Source organism: Pongo abelii, chromosome 9 (assembly GCF_028885655.2).
Source record: "Pongo abelii isolate AG06213 chromosome 9, NHGRI_mPonAbe1-v2.0_pri, whole genome shotgun sequence".
Classification (NCBI taxonomy): Eukaryota; Metazoa; Chordata; class Mammalia; order Primates; family Hominidae; genus Pongo; species Pongo abelii.
In genome coordinates, this window is record NC_071994.2 from 17,397,534 (window position 1) to 17,414,569 (window position 17,036).

Genomic DNA, 17,036 nt, shown 5'->3' on the forward strand with positions numbered 1-17,036 from the left:
TACATAAGCCTCTTCATAGACTTGCTACCTTTCTAAAATTAGGAAAATAAAACTACATGACAAGGATGTACTTAGAGATAAATAAGGAAACAAAGTAGAGGGCTTTGTCCACCTGACAGTAGACATAAGATAGTTATACCACGACACTTCAGGCTGCTCTAGGCAGGAAGGATGTTGAACCGTGCCTTATCTGCATTCCCACTCAACGGAAAAACCTCTTTGCAGCTCTGACCCAATCTGTCAATGACTCTCACTCTGCAAATCTAAAAAATAAAAAAATTTAAAAAATTTAAAAATCCTCTTCTGCATTCACATGTGAGGCTGATCAAAAGCAACTAGGAAGAACACCACGTCCTCAGGCCAAGGACATTCAGAGGGAAACAGCCACCTGGAGAACAAAGGAAATAGAGGCAAACTCCAAACCTCTGCTCTCCAGCCCAGGCCCCACTGGTTCCTGCCTTTCTCCTCTCCTTTCACCTTCTGGAATACTATGTCTCTCTGGCTTTACAGTGTAAACCAGTACAGCCTCATGATAGCTCCTTGAGTTTTGCCACTCTATCTGTTGTCCTAGTTTCACATCACAAAGGTTCAGAAACTGAGCAATTAAAGGCAGAATTCTCCTCTGTGTATGAAAGTAATAAAAGAGGCTTTGAATGATCATATTCCTATTATTTTCCTCTTGCCCGAGGAATCAAATATCCCAACCTAGAAATCAAGACACATCAGAGGAGGGGCTACAGAACCAACACTGGCAAAGGAAGAACACAGACTAGAGCAAAAAGCCAAGAGCCTTCACCACCCCTCTGAGAAGAGATTTGAAATCATTCACTGTACTTCCCATTTTAATATACTATAATGATGATGATGATGTCTACAAGATCATATATAAATCTCATTCCACAGTAGAGGCTCAACATGATGTTTTTCAGCCTTAACAGCATTCAGAAACAGAGTCCAGCACAGTATTTTTTGCAGGCATTTCTTTTCATTGCATTTTTATCATGAAATAATTCAACTTTATACACAAGAAGGAACATAATATAATGTTTACTACTATCCACCTTTATCAATTATTAACTTTTGGCAATAATTATTCCACATCCTTTTTTTGTAAAAATATGATTGATAGACTGAGAGAAACAAAGACATATATATATTTATAGATGATGATGATCATGAGGATAATGGTGAAGATAGATAGATAAATCAATGATAGACAGAGAAAAAAATGTAGATACAGTTGAGGCCTTCTGTTCGTTTTCAGTCCCATCACCCTTGCACCCTCCCCTCCTCCTCAAAATTAACCAATATGGTAAATTCAGTATTTATCATGCTCACAAATGATTCATACTATTTGTCATCCATGAACATTATTTTATTTTATTTTGCATATCTTATTTTGCATATTTTAAAACAGGTATAGTGGATTAACCTCTACACTTGGCAATTTGCTTTCTTCTTAGAGTGTTGTTTTTAATATTTTTATGTTGATACTTGCAGCTGTAGCTCATTCATTTTAATTTCCATGTATCTTCTGTTGTATTTTTAAAAACTATATACTTATTCATTCTCCATTAGTAGGCATTGAAGATGTGTCTAATTTTCTACTATTCCTCACAATAAACATTCTCATGACTCATCTTATTGTGTGCATCTGCAAAAGGCCGTCTAAAGGAGTGGTTCTCAAAGTGTGGTCGCCTGCAGCAGCAGCCTCACCTGGGAACATGTTGGAAATGCAAATCCGCTCCTTCCTCGGACCTACTGAACCAGAAACTCTAGGAGTGGGGTCTAGCAATATGTGCTTTAACTAGCCCTCCAGGTGATTCTGAATCAAGCTAAAGTTTGAGAACTGCTGCTTGAGGGTGACCTAAATGAACACATCTCACATCACTAAACAATGCTGAATTGCTCTCCAAAGGGGTTGCTCCAACTATATTCCCACCAGCAGTGTTTGAGAGTTACCAATTTCTCATACAAAACCAGCACGATGTAATTGCAACCCTCTGACGGTTTCGGCCATCTGTGGGTTAGGCATCTTGTCAAATGTTTATTGGCCAAATGGATTCCCGTTCTTGTGCACTTAACAATTTTCTATTCAGTAGTTTTTAACCATTTTTTAATAATTTGTAGATATTATTTGTGTTTTCTAAAAACTCATACTTTGTTTTATAATCAGTATGTTCCCAGTCTTTTGACTTTGTTTATATTGAGTTTGCTGTTGTTGTTTTCATTTAACATCTTTAAGTTTTATGTAGTAAAATGTACAAATCTTTTCCTGTATGGCTTGTGCTTTTGCGCCTTGACTAAAACGTATTCTAAAAAATGTTTGGATTTTGATTTTTATACTTAGTCTTTAATGTAACTGGACTTGATCTTTGTGTATGCTATGAAGTAGATATTTAAATTTAGGGGCTTTTTTCATATTGATAATATCCTTCTCCCTCAATTGGTAATGTCACCTCTCATAAATCCAGATATTCAAGATATTTAACATCATGTGTGTTGACCAAGCTTTTGTTCTTAGTATTACTTACCTATATATCTTTTCTTTATTTAGTGGTAAATCTTGCTAGAGTTTGCCTATTTCATTATTTTCCTTTTTTCCAAAAACAAACTTTTGGTTTTGTATCTTCTCTTATTTTCTATTTCATTAATTCTTGCTCTTATGTTTATTATTTCCCTCCTTCCACCTTCATAGATTGCTTCATTGTTCTTTTAAAGCTATTTTTAATATAATACATTTTCATTTTTTGTTTATAATAAATGCAATTAAGCTATGTATTTACCTGTAGACACCACTTTAATTAGATCAAATATTTATACATTTATTATTGTTCAGTTATAAATATGTTATTAATATGGTATTTATTTCTTCTTTAATCTATGAGTTATTCAGAGTGTCATTCTTCAGTTCCTGATAAGAAGAGAAGGAGAGTAGGATTGTTAAATTACTTTTTATCATTTAAATTATTTTTAATTTAATTATGTGGTAATATAGTGTGATCAGCATGATAGCAATTCTTTGAAAGTTGTTGAGATTTCCTCTTTGCTTTCACGTTCAAATTTTACAAAGGTTCTGTCTATACTTGAAAATAACATATATGCACTTGAGTGTAAAGTTTTTAGATATGTGCATATACATATATCACACTGGCTAATTTTATTATTCAAAGCTGCTATTGCCATTCTAATTTTTGTCTGCTGGATTTGTAAGTTGTGTTCATCTCCTACTATGGTTTTTTGACTTTCTCCTCATAATTCTGTCAATGTTTGCTTCATTTCTTTCAATGTTACAATGTGTGATAATTGTATTAGAAGCATGTAATTTCATTATTGTTACATCTTCTTGATCTGTGCTTACATTTTTGTGTGTGTGGTTTATCTCTTTATTCCTGAAATGTTTTTTGCCTTAAGAACTATTTTGTCTTCTGTTAATTTTGCTACATTAACTTTTTTGTTAGTATTTGTTTTATACATGAATGTATGATTTTCTTTTTTACTATTCCTTTTAAATGTTTTTATAATTTCAACTTGTTTTTAGTTTCAGGGGTACACGTGCAGGTTTGTTACATGGGTATATTGGATAATGCAGAGGTTCGGAGTACAATTTATCCCCCACACAGGTAGTGAGCATAGTATCAAATAGTTTTGCAACCCTTTCTCCCTCCTCTGTGCCTCCCTTCTCTAGTAGTCACCAGTGTCTATTATCGCCATCTTTATGTCCATGAATACCCAATGTTTAGCTTACACTTAAAAGTGACGATATGAAGTATGCCTGTTCCTGTGTTAATTTGCTTAGGATAATGGCTTCCAGCTGCATCCATGTTGCTACAAAGAACATGATTTCATTCTTTTGTATGGCTGTGTAGTATTCCATGGTGCACGTGTATCACATTTTATTTATTCAATCCACTGTTGTTGGGTACCTAGGTTGATTTCATGTCTCTGCTATTGTGAATGCTGCCATGACAGAATGATTTCTTTTCTTTTGCTGTTTTGTTTTGTGGGGTTTGTGTGTGTGTGTGTGTGTGTGTGTGTGTGTGTGTGTGTGGTTTTTTTCAGGAGACAGAGTCTTGCTCTGTCACCCAGGCTGGAGTGCAATAACACAATCTCTGCTTACTGCAACCTCCACCTCCCAGTTCAAGCAATTCTCCTGCCTCAGCCTCCCAAGTAGCTGATATTACAGGCATGTGCCACCACTCCCAGATAATTTTTGTGAAGAGATGGGGTTCACCATGTTGGCCAGGCTGGTCTCGAACTCCTGACCTCAAGTGATCCGCCCACCTCAGCCTCTCAAATTGCTGGGATTACAGGCGTGAGCCACAGCGCCCAGCCATTTCTTTTCTTTTGGATATATACTCAGTAATGGGATTGCTGCATCAAATGACAGTTCTTTTTTTAGTTCTGTGAAAAATCTCCAAACTGCTTTCCACAGTGGCTGAACTAATTTACATTCCCACTAGCAGTGTATAAATGTTTCCTTTTCTCCACAGCCTCATCAGCATCTGTTATTTTTTGACTTTTTAATATTAGTAGTGGCAAAAACCACAACTACTTTTACACCTACCTAGTATTAGCTATTCTAAATGGTATGAGATGGTATCTTATCAGGGGTTTGGGAGGTTTTTGGTTTTGGTGTTTTTTTGTTGTTGTTTTTTTGAGACAAGGTCTTACTCTGTCACATAGGCTGGAGTGCAGTGGTGTGATCATGATTCATTGCAGCCTCAAACTCCTGGCCTCAAGCAATCCTCCCATCTCAGCCTCCCAAGTACCTGGGACTACAGGTAGATGCCACTCACTACACCTGGTTAATTTTTTTAAAAAATTTTTTGTAAAGATGAGTTCTTCCTATGGTGCCCAGCCTGGTCTCTAACTTCCTGCCTCAGCCTCCCAAAGTGCTGAAATTAAAGGCATGAGCCCCTGAACCTGGCCTCACTGTGGTTTTGATTTGCTTCTGTCTGGTGGTTAGTGATATTGAGCATTTTTTAATATGTTTATTGGCCACTTGTATGTATTCTTTTGATAAGTGTCTGTTCATGTCTTGTGCCCACTGTTTTTATTTTTTCGACACAGTCTCACTCTGTCACCCACGCTGGAGTGCAGTGGCATGAACTCGGCTCACTACAACCTCCGCCTCCCGGGTTCAAGCAATTCTCTTCCTCAGCCTCCCAAGTAGCTGGGATTACAGGCGCCCACCACCACGCCTGGCTAATTTTTGTATTTTTAGTAGAGATGGGGTTTCACCATCTTGGCCAGGCTGGTCTTGAACTCCTGACCTCGTGATCCACACACCTCAGCCTCCCAAAGTGCTGGGATTACAGGTGTGAGCCACAACACCTGGCCTGTGCCCACATTTTATGGGGTTATTTGTTTTTTGCTTGTTGAATTAAATTCCTTTTAGGTTCTGAATATTAGACCTTTGTGGAATGCATAGTTTCCAAAAATTTTCTCCCATTCTGTAGGTTTTCTGTTTATTCTGCCTGATAGTTTGTTTTGCTGTGCACCTCTTTAGTTTAATTAAGTCCCACTTACCAATTTTTATTTTTGTTGCGATTGCTTTTCATGATTTAGCCATAAATTATTTCCCAAGGCCGATGTCCAGAATGGTGTTTTCCTGGTTTTCTTCTAGGATTCTTATAGTTTGAGGTCTCACATTAAATCTTGGATTCATCTTGAGATAATTTTTATATATAGCAAAAGGTAAGGATCCAGTTTCATTCTTCTGCATGTGGCTAGCCAGCTATCCTAGCACCATTTATTGAATAGGAAGTCCTTTTTCCTTTGCTTATTTTTGTCAGTTTGTTGATGATCAGATGGCTGAAGATGTATGGCTTTATTTCCAGGTTTTTTATTCTGTTCATTGGTGTGTGATATGGTTTGGATTTGTGTCTCCGCCCAAATTTCATGTCAAATTGTAATCCCCAAGGTTGGAGGTGGGGCCTGGTGGGAGGTGACTGGATCCTGGGGGTAGATTCCCCGCTTTGCTGTTCTCATGATAGTCAGTGAGTTCTCAGGAAATCTGGTTGTTCAAAAGTGTGTGGCAATTTCCCCCTCTCTTTCCCTTCTGCTCCAGCCATATAGGATGTGCCTGCTTTCCTTTCACCGTCCACCATGATTGTAAGTTTCCTGAGGCCTCCCCAGCCATGCTTCCTATACAGCCTGCAGAACCATACACCAATTAAACCTCTTTTCTTTATAAATTACCCAGTCACAGCTAGGTCTTTATAGCAGCACAAGAACAGACTAATACAATGTATGTGTCCATTTTTGTACCAGTACTATATGCTGTTTTGGTTACCATAGCCTTGTAGTATAGTCTGAAGTCAGGTAATGTGATGCCTCCAGCTTTGTTCTTTTTGCTTAGTATTGCTTTGGTTACTCAGGCTCTTTTTTGGCTCCATATGAACTATTTTAGTTTTTTCTAATTCTGTGAAATATGACACTGGTGGTTTGATAGAAATAGTACTGAATCTGTAGATTGCTTTGGGCAGTATGGCCATTTTAATAATATTGATTCTTCCAACTCAAAAGCATTAAATGTTTTTCCATTTGTGTATATCACCTATGATTTCTTTCAGCTGGAGTTTGTAGTTCTTGTAGAGATCTTTCATCTCCTTGATTAAATGTATTCCTAAGTATTTGTGGGTGTGCATGCGTGCGTGTGTGTGTGACTACTGTAAATAGTATTATGTTCTTGACTTGGCTCTCAGGTTGAATATTGTTGGTGTATAGAAATGCTACTGATTTTTGTACACTGATTTTGTATCCTGAAACTTTACTGAAGTTATGTATCCCTTCTAGGATGAGCCTTTTGGCAGTCTTTATGGTTTTCTAAGGATGGAATATCATCAGTGAAAGATAGGTTGACTTCTTCTTTTCCTATTTCAATATATTTTATTTCTTTCTCATGCTTGTTTGCTCTGGCTAGGACTTACCATGATTTTCCATTTTTTTATATTCAGCCCATATGCATGTATGTGTGTGCATTCATTCTGTGTCTTGTAGAAAGCATAGACTTGCATTTTGTTATTTGTTCATTTGATTGCTTCTTTTAATAGATAAATCAGATCCATTTATACTTTTTTAATGTAGTCGTTTATTTAGACTTAATCATAGTACCATATTTTGTGTTTTCTATTTACCATCCTGTGTTTTTCCTCTTTTCTACCTTCTTTTGTTTGATAATGTGTATTCCATTCTGATTTTGAAGCCATAACTTTTATTTCTATTATTTTAATAGCCATGCTGAATTTTTTAAACTACATACTTAACTAAAAATTTTTCTGTCAATGTTTACAGACATTTAATTTCTTCCAACTGCAATAAGATCTTTAGTGTGCTTTAAGTGCCCCCCTACCTTGAACAACTTCTCCACCACATTATTATTGTTTTTTAAGTTATAATTCTTAGGCTCTAACCATTAATTAAGATTTCCAACACTTTTCATCAATCTCTGTGCTCACTAGAACAACTGCGCTGTTTTGGAGGTGAGAGAGAAGTTTGCTTCTTGTATTCCACATCTTCTGCAGGCTTCTGTTTCTGAAACAAATTTTAATAGTCTTATAGTCTTATAATGTGTAGTAAAATCTTTTAGTATTTATATGTCTAAAGAAGATTTTATTTAACCCTCTTTCTTGAATAATAGTTTAGCCAATGGCAAAATTCTAGGTTGACAGCTTTTTCCTTCAGTATTTCAAAGTGAATATTCCATTATCTTCTAATATATGTTATTATGATAAGAAATGTGCTATCAGTCTGTCATTCCGCTGCTGTACCTCCTCTCACATAGTTTTCATTTTTCTACTCTCTGTATTGCATTCTGAGTGAGTTCTTATACTCTTCCTTCCAATTCTCTATTTATTTTCCTGTGTCTGATGTTGAGTTCATCCCATTCATTACATATTTTTAAACTTATTTATTTATTTATTTATTTGAGATGGAGTCTTGCTCTGTCACCCAGGCTGGAGCGTAGTGGTGCGATCTCGGCTCACTGCAATGTCCACCTCCCAAGTTCAAGTAATTCTCCTGCCTCAGCCTCCCGAGTCGCTGGGACTACAGGCACGCATGCCACCACGCCCAGCTAATTTTTTTGCATTTTTAGTAAGAGGTGGGGTTTCATCATGTTGGCCAGGCTGGTCTCGAACTCCTGACCTCAAGTGATCTGCCCGCCTCAGCCTCCCAAAGTGCTAGGATTACAGGCATGAGGCATCGCGCCCAGCCTAATTTTTAATAAGGAGTACATTCATATGGTTCAAAGCCAAAGGTTAAATAGGGTAAACAATGAAAAGTTCAACTTTGACTTCTTCTTGCCACCCAGTTTCTCCTCTCGAAGGCAAACAATGTTATCAATTATTTTTATTTTTTCTGATAGCCTTTCTGATTCTTTTATTCTATGCATATATGTGAAAATGGATGCACATTTTCACACACAGAGAGACACACACCCAAGAAGTTTTTTCTTCCTTTTATGCACAAATGTGGCATACTCTGCATACTTTTCTTCATCTTGCTTTTATTCATTTGACAAAATATTCACATCAATACATAATGAGCCTCGTCATCTACTAAAAGCCTTCATACTGTCCCATTGAATGGATGAACATTATTACTTCACAAGTCCCTTGTAAAAGTTGTTTCCACTGTTTTGTTATTAATTCTGTATTAAACGACCTTATATACATAATTTTGAAAATATGAGGTTTTGTCTGTACAATATATCCCTACAAGTAAAATTATTGTTTCTAAACACATGCATTTAAAATTGTGGGCATTTGAATTAAATTTTTAGAAAAACTTTTATTGTATGCAATTTTTGAATAAGTAATACATGCACACAGTACAAAATTCAAAAGGAACAAAAGTGTAAATATCAGATTATTATACCGTATATCGTTCTAGAGTTATTGCATGTATATATGGGCATATCTGTATATACAGGAATATTTCTTTGATTAAGATCAGTTAATGTTTTCTTCTGCATTGGAGCCTATGGAAATCAGATGGCTCTCTCCTTGCTGTTGATTAAAAAAAGACACACCAAACTTTAGTATAATCATTCACATTAGGGCATATGTTTTATTGTCTTATTATTCTGTCTCAGCCATAAAGCCTCATCATTGTGGATACCGTCAGTAAAAGTAATGGTTCCTTCAGTTTTCACAATGCCTTTCAGCTCACTCTGGAACAATACAGATAAAAACTGCATTCTGCTTGGACACAAAGTTTCTAACTTGCCCTAATATGAACTGCTTTTTATTCTTCGTACATAGTGATTCCCCTCGGACCTACCCTTAGATTCCTCATCACCATCATTTTAGAGGTTGCCTTCACCTGTCTTCTGGATTAGATCTCATGTTTCCTGTATCCTATTTATTTCCCTTTCTTGGTTTACTCTTTCATATTTGTGGAACATATCCTTCCGTACAGATTTTGATTGTTTTTTGAGTTTTCGAAAATTTATACTTTATTGATAGGCTGTCTAAATGTAGAATTCTATTCTTCCCATTTATAATGTAAAAGGAATTGCTCCACTGTCCTCTGTGTTCTTGTTGGAATACAGAAGCCATTCTGATTCCTCGTCCTCTGAATATGTGTTGGTGGTGGTGGTGGTGTTGTCCTCTAAAAGCTGTTAGCATCTTCTCTTTATCCCTAGGTTCTGAAAGTCCACAAGGATATGCCCTGGTGTAAGTCTATTATCATCCATTTTACTGGGCATTTGCTGACCCCTTTCAATATCTAAAATCCATGTGTTTTAATCTGGGAAATTTTCTTGAATTATTTTATTAATTTTTTGCCATGTACTTTTTCTGTTCTTTTCCTCTAGAACTTCATGTTGTTCATATGTTAAATTTCCTGGACTGATCCTCCAATTTTCTTATGTCTCTCTCTTATTTTCCTCTCTATATATTTTTGTTCTAATTTTTAGGTAAATTCCTCAACTTCGATTTCCAGCACTTTGACTGAATTTTTTCATTGCTGCCATCATGTTTCCAATTTCCAAATGTTATTTTTTTTTAAAGATTATCTGAACTTTTAACATTCCGTCTGCTTCATAAATACAATATCTTGGTTGGGTGCAATGGCTCATGCATGTAATCTCCTAGAACTTTGGGAGACTGAGGTGGGCAGATTGCTTGAGTTCAGGAGTTCAAGACCACCCTGGGCAACATGGCAAAACACCATCTCTACAAAAAAAAATACAAAAACAATTAGCCAGCCTGATGGCACTTGCCTGTAGTCCCAGCTACTCGGGGCCTTTTACTCCAGGTCTAGAGGTTTCTAGAAGTGCTAGTTCATGAAACTTAGAGGACTCTTAGCATTAACTGGATTTTTCTCAGCTTTCTGAGAGTGTAATAACTTAAGGTCTGGCTTTCTCAGTTCTACTAATCAGTTACCACTCTTGCATTTCCTTTCCAGATTCCAAAATACTGTTACCATTGTCTCTTCACCTATTCTCCCCATCCTTGTTGGTTTGTTCATCCCTTTATTGTAGATTTACTGTGCATTTGAAAGACAGTGAATTAAGCACAGGTAGCCAAACAGCCATTCTAACTCAAGGATCCACATTTTTTTTATTTTAATGACTATGTTTTTTAATGTTCAAATTTTCTAATTGGTCATTTTCATATCTCCTCATTCTGTTTTCAGCCTTTTTTCAAAATTTTTTATTTTTCATGGAAGTTTTGATTTCACTTATTTATTTGAAATAATCAATATATTTACTTTAAAGTTTTATCTGATCATTGTGTAAAATTAATTTTATCTGAAGTGAATCCAAGTTCTGATTGTTGGTTTGTTGACTTTTTTTTTTTTTTTTTTTTTTTTTTGAGACGGAGCCTCGCTCTTGTCACCCAGGGCTGGAATGCAATGGTGAGATCTCGGTTCACTGCAACCTCCATCTCCTTGGTTCAAGCGATTCTCCTGCCTCAGGCTCCCGAGTAGCTGGGATTACAGGTGCCCGCCACCATGCCTGGCTAATATTTTTATTTAGTAGAGACAGGGTTTCGCCTTGTTGGCCAGGCTGATTTTGAACTCCTGGCCTCAAGTGATCCGCCCGCCTTGGCCTCCTAAAGTGCTGGGATTACATTACAGGCGTGAGCCGCTGAGCCCAGACAGTTTGTTGACTTTTTTTTTTAGCATTAGCTTTTTTCCTTCAGTTTTGTATTTAGTTTACAGTCCCATTTGGAATTTGAAGTATTTTACTCTTTTCATTTTGTTTTCCATTCCCTCTCACTCCCCCTACTCCACCTCCATATTCAATTATCCTGTTGAAAGCTTTGGGGGTCTCCAATCTAGGTTCAGTTCTGGTAAGGACAGTGAGAGGAACAGTCCTGCAGAACCACTGGGCCATGGCAATTCCAGGATGAGTCACAGGGGAAGCTCGACTCAGCTCTTGGTCACAAGGCTTTGTCTCATCCTCTCCCAGCCTAGAGCTGGACGGGAGCCACTGCTCCTTCAGCACTTGGCACATGTTCATTTCCAGCCTCCTTCTATAAGGATAGGGGATGAGACATGAATCTCACCTTAGCCCTGGGCTTCCGTGGCTGAGAGCCTGCCTCTGCTTTCCCATCTCTCAGGGAACACTTTTGACTCCTTTGCCACCACTGACTGCCACTGCATCCAAAACCCAGCAAGTCCACCAAGTCTTGCAGCCGTGAGCACAGTTTGTGTTTCTGTGCCAGCCTGGATCCTCAAAAGTGCTTGTCTTGTAGTTGGGCCTGACTATGCCACCTTCTGTTTTCTCTTTTTACTTTACTCAGTAGCCCTATGTTTCTAGAGTGGAGGCAGTTCTTGAACTTACTACTCCATCTTGATCTGGCTCTCAGTAGGTTTTTTTGTTTTTTGGTTTTTTGATCTATGATTTTGTTTTTAATTATCTTAAGTCTTATGATCACACATAATTTTTAAATTTGTATATATCTCCTCTACTCTAATCCTTATAAGTTGGCAAAAGCACCATTCCCAATCACAAATACACAGTAGTTCTACAGTTTTATGTTCCTGGATGGCTGTTTAAAGACAATCTTAAATTATAACGTAGTCTGACTTAGATAGTAAGAATTCAAGACTGAAGTTTAACTTGCTACTATTTTAAAGACATCTGACTTTATAAATCATCTATAAAATGTGAGAAGAGTTAAATAATCTTCATTTGATATTACACATAAAACACACTAAAATGTGTTTCAATAAGTAAAAGGAACCATTTTAAATACAGTGAATTCTAATTAGATTGGCATAGTTAAGGCCAAAAATATAAAGCAGACATTGCTGTATTATCTTCAGCCCTTGCCTTTAAGAGACAAATGAGGCCAGGCACGGTGGCTAACATCTGTAATCTCAGCACTTTGGGAGGCCAAGGCAGGCAGATCACTTGAGGTTAAAAGTTTGATACCAGCCTGGCCAACATGGTGAAACCCTATCTCTACTAAAAATACAAAAATTAGCTGGGCGTAATCCCAACTACTCAGGAGACTGAGGCAAGAGAATTACTTAAACCCAGGAGGTAGAGGTTGCAGTGAGCCAAGATCACGCCATTGCACTCCAGCCTGGGCAGCAAGAGCAAAATTCCGTCTCAAAAAAAAAACAAAACAAACAAACAAAATTCAAAAAAACCAAACATATTAATTTAACCACAAGACAGTCTTAGTTTTAAATCAGGACTGCCCAATGAAAATATTTTGTCAGTCATTCATGATCTGAATTCTGATGTATGTAATCTATTAAATTATGGTACACATAAAAAAGTCATGAGACATTTCTGTTTTGTAATAAATGAGACAGTGGTGTTTTATCACTCATAGTAGCTTTTTTTTATATATAAACTATCAAGTTTGCCCTTTCTGCCTTCTTTCTGCCTTCTTCTTAATGCCGGCAAAGATCATTGTTGTTCCAGATATCTACTTCTTGGGATTCTCCAAATATTTCATCTGTGTATCCTCTCTCCAGGTGATGCCTTTGTTCTTATTGGTGTCTATGTTAAGAGAATCCAACAGTCTGACCTGTCTTTCACATGAAGAGACCATGGAGATTAGTCCCAGTCTTGTGTTTGCCTCCCTTTTCCATGGTGTGGCACTGGGCACACTTCTGAACAAAAATCTTGCCTTTCTCAACATCACCCATATTTAATTTTCTCTTTCATTGCTGGCATTATGAAGCTTCCTACTCAGAAGCCGGATGTCTCGCTCTCCTCGGTAGGCATTCCTGAAGTTAGATCGTTGAAGTGTGTAGACCTCAACCATGCTCATAATGTTGATGCCCAAAGTGGCCAGGCCAGGTCAGCAGTGGTATGAACGCACCTTAGGCTTAATGTTGTCTCTGTCTATTGCATATTACTGAAGCACCAGGCATCTAAGAGGCAGTCAAGGCTAAATATTAACCGAATCTAATTCTGAACATTCAGAATTCAAAGACTAATAGAGTGAAATTGAATAAAATTGAAATAAATATTTGAGATTAATTCACCTTAGAAAAAATCCACTTCTGAGACACAACTGCAGAGCTTCACAGTGTTGTAGTAAGGGTTAAACGAATGGTGCGTGTAAGGCGCTTAGTACACTGTTCAGCACGTATTAAGTCTGCTAGCATACACTTGGTACTAGAATGCATTACAAAGGGGCCAGAGGAGTCATTAGGTAGAGAGGTCTTTAGCGGATCAACAGGAAGGGAGAAACAAAGGGGAACAGGAAATGACTCTCCAGCCAACAGGGGGAAGGATTAAAAACAGAAAGATGATTATCACCAGTGAAATGATGTTTCCCTCCCTTCCAGCAACCTTCACCCTGTACACAATAAGCAAAGAATTATCAACGTAAATCCACAGGCTGTGTAAATCCAGAGAAGCTACAAGAAAGACAACATAGCTCCTAGACCCTCTGGAATGTACTGGAACCTTCTGTGAGGTCTTAGAGTCATCTTTGTTGTTCATAGCTTTGTGTCTAGCACATAGTGAGCATTCAATAATTGTTGAGTGAATGAATACATTAAAGGTTCTCAGAAAGGAGTTTCCATAGCAGATCCCAATACGAGCACCTGTGTGAATAAATGTATATTGTGGGTACAGAAAGGTAGCAAATTAGCAGAAAGAATATCCTCTCCACTTCCAGGATTTGGTACCATCAGAGTGCAAAAAAGGAAGAACCAAACTAAATAAATGAACAACCAACATTGACCATGGGGAGCATTCAGGGACAGATCTTTAAAACAGGAAAATGGTGACATCTGCACTAAAAAGTATCTCAGCCGGGCATGGTGGCTCACACCTATAATCCCAGCATTTTGGAAAGCCTAGGCAGGTGGGTCACTTGAGCCCAGGAGTTTGAGACCAGCCTGGGCAATGTAGTGAGACCCTCTCTCTACCAAAAAAAAAAAAAAAAATAGTAGCCCTCTCTCCAGATGTAAAGCATCACTCATTAAATGTGGTGGGGGCTGTGTGTGTGTGTGTGTGTGTGAGAGAGATTATGTTTCCTGTCAATTAAACATGTTAATTCAATTGTATGGTATGAGTGTTTGACTCAATTCCAGCTATTACCAGAAGTACTAGAATAGGAGAATATGACAACCAGGAACAGCCCTTAAAACCAATTGTGAGGGGATTCAGAAATAAGTTGCATAAATTACAGGGCTATCTGTGCAAAATCCATGTATTCAGAGTATAGCTGGTTTCCTGATTCTGAGGTTCCATAGAAGTGAATGGCTGAGATGACAAATCCTACTTGTTATGCATGTGACATTGGAGATGTCACTTCCCCTACTCTAGTCCTCACATTCCCTATATCTACATAGTGAAACCATGTCTATCAGGAATATTCTGATTGAAAATAGAAAACTCAACTCAAGCTCAAACAATCATTCTCATTGATGGGTGAGTATGACTGAAGAACTCTAACATGTAAACAAGACTCCTAAGGTCAATTTTTTCTCCTTCCCCCTGCTCTGTCCACCCCCTATGTGGGCTTCACTCTCAACAAGCCCTCTCCTCTTGGTGGCAGAGTGACTGTTACCAGCTCTGGACTTACATCTTCATTTTTATAAGTCCAGTGGAAAAAAGGGCACACTTCTCCCACAGTAGTAGTGCGAGTAGTGAGAGTCCTGAGATGGCATATCACTGGTTCCAAAGCGGGCAGATGCACTATCCTAAGTCTTGACCACTGTGGCTGGAGAGATAGGGTGGTCTTATTCCCTTCATCTGACATGCATGCCCAACCCCAGAGCCAAGGAAGTTTGCAGAGACAATAGGAGGTTGGACCAGATGACCTCATATTCAAGGACTTCATGCTTTGTTTCACTTTAATATCATCCTCATTTCCTTCCTCCTGCCTTAGACATTCTTCCTGCACAGGTGCTGCTGAAAGTTTCCAATAATCCAAGTACTAAGACAAAAATGTTCCATAGAAGAGGAGGAAATGCAGCACCCCAGCCACAACCCACACGTAAACACAATTTTTTAATGTGTGTTAAAGAAGAATGTTGACCACCCCCCAACCTTCTCCACACCTTCTTACACTCCCCGCCTCTGCCACCCCAAGATACTTATATTTCCATGGAAAAGACAGGATAGATGCTCCATCCTCCTAGGATATCTCTGCCTCTACCTCACTCCTGCATTTATTCCACCTCATGGCAGGTAGGTGAAGGGGGTGGGTGCTCTGAGAATGCATGTCTCAGCCCCCATGGTTATCTTTTCTCAACATGTTTTCCCTCGGCATTTTTTTCTCCCTGTTCTTCTCTCTGCCTTTGCTTGAAAGATGCCTACAGTGTTGAATGGATGCTCTCAATCAGGGGTTGAGGGTTAGAAAGCATGCTGTCGCCTATAGGACCTCTCTTTCTGCCTCATCTCTCTTGCTTCCTCCCCTACCACTTCTGTCTGACTCTAACCAGATAAATTTCTCTGCTTCTAAAGACTCTAGAGATTATATTGAGCCCACCTAGATAATCCAAGACAATCTCTCTATCTTGAGTTCTATAACCTTAATTACATCTGCAAAGCACTTTTTGCCATGGAAAGTAACAGATTCATTGGATCTAAGGATTCAAGTGTGGATGTCATTGGAGGACCACTATTCAGCCTTACACAATGCCTAAAGAAGCAAGATTCTAAAGCAAAGTAGATGATCCAACAAGTAGAGAGCAGACAGCCCATCCAGTACCTCCCAAACACTCTCTTAAGCATTTCTTCCTCACAGAAACCTAGGGGCATTTCAGGGATGCTTCCTGATCATGACCCTAAAGGGACCTTCTGAGAAAACTGAAATTCAGAACTTACCTGTGCTTGGCCAGGTGTGGTGGCTCATGCCTGTAATTCCAGCACTTTGGCAGGCTGAGGTGGGTGGATCACTTAAGGTCAGGAGCTCGAGACCAGCCTGGCCAACATGGCAAAACCCCGTCTCTACTAAAAATACAAAAATTAGACAGGCATGGTGGCAGGCATCTGTAATGGCAGCTACTCAGGAGGCTGAGGCATGAGAATCACTTGAACCTGAGAGGAAGAGTTTGCAGTGAGCTGAGATCCGGTCACTGCATGCCAGCCTGGGTGACACAGCGAAACTCTATCTCAAAAAAAAAAAAAAAGGACCCACCTGCAATTCAAGATAGAGAATCAGTGAACTGAGAGTCAGGCTTCTCAGGCCAGTGAACCAGCAGCATTTTGTTTTCTTACCAGTAAGAAGCAGTAAGAGACAGGTCCAGCCTAGAAGAGCACACATCCATACATGGCTCAATACTCAGAAATAGGAAAGTCCACTCAGAAAGAAGAGTGGACTCCCATCCTAACCCTCAAAATCACCCTGCAAGGTAAGAACTATTATATCCACTTTCAAATGAAGACATCAAGCAGGGAAACGTTAAGAAACTTGCTCAGAATCACACAGCTAATTAATGGCATGGCTATGACTTGAACCTAGGTCAGACTTCAAGCCCACTCCCTCTCCACTATTGCTAACACTCAACACTTACATGTTTACTGCAATTTCCAACTCAGTTATAACCCCGAAAATATAAAATGGGCCAGGAATTTGCTTTAATTTTAGAATTAGAGG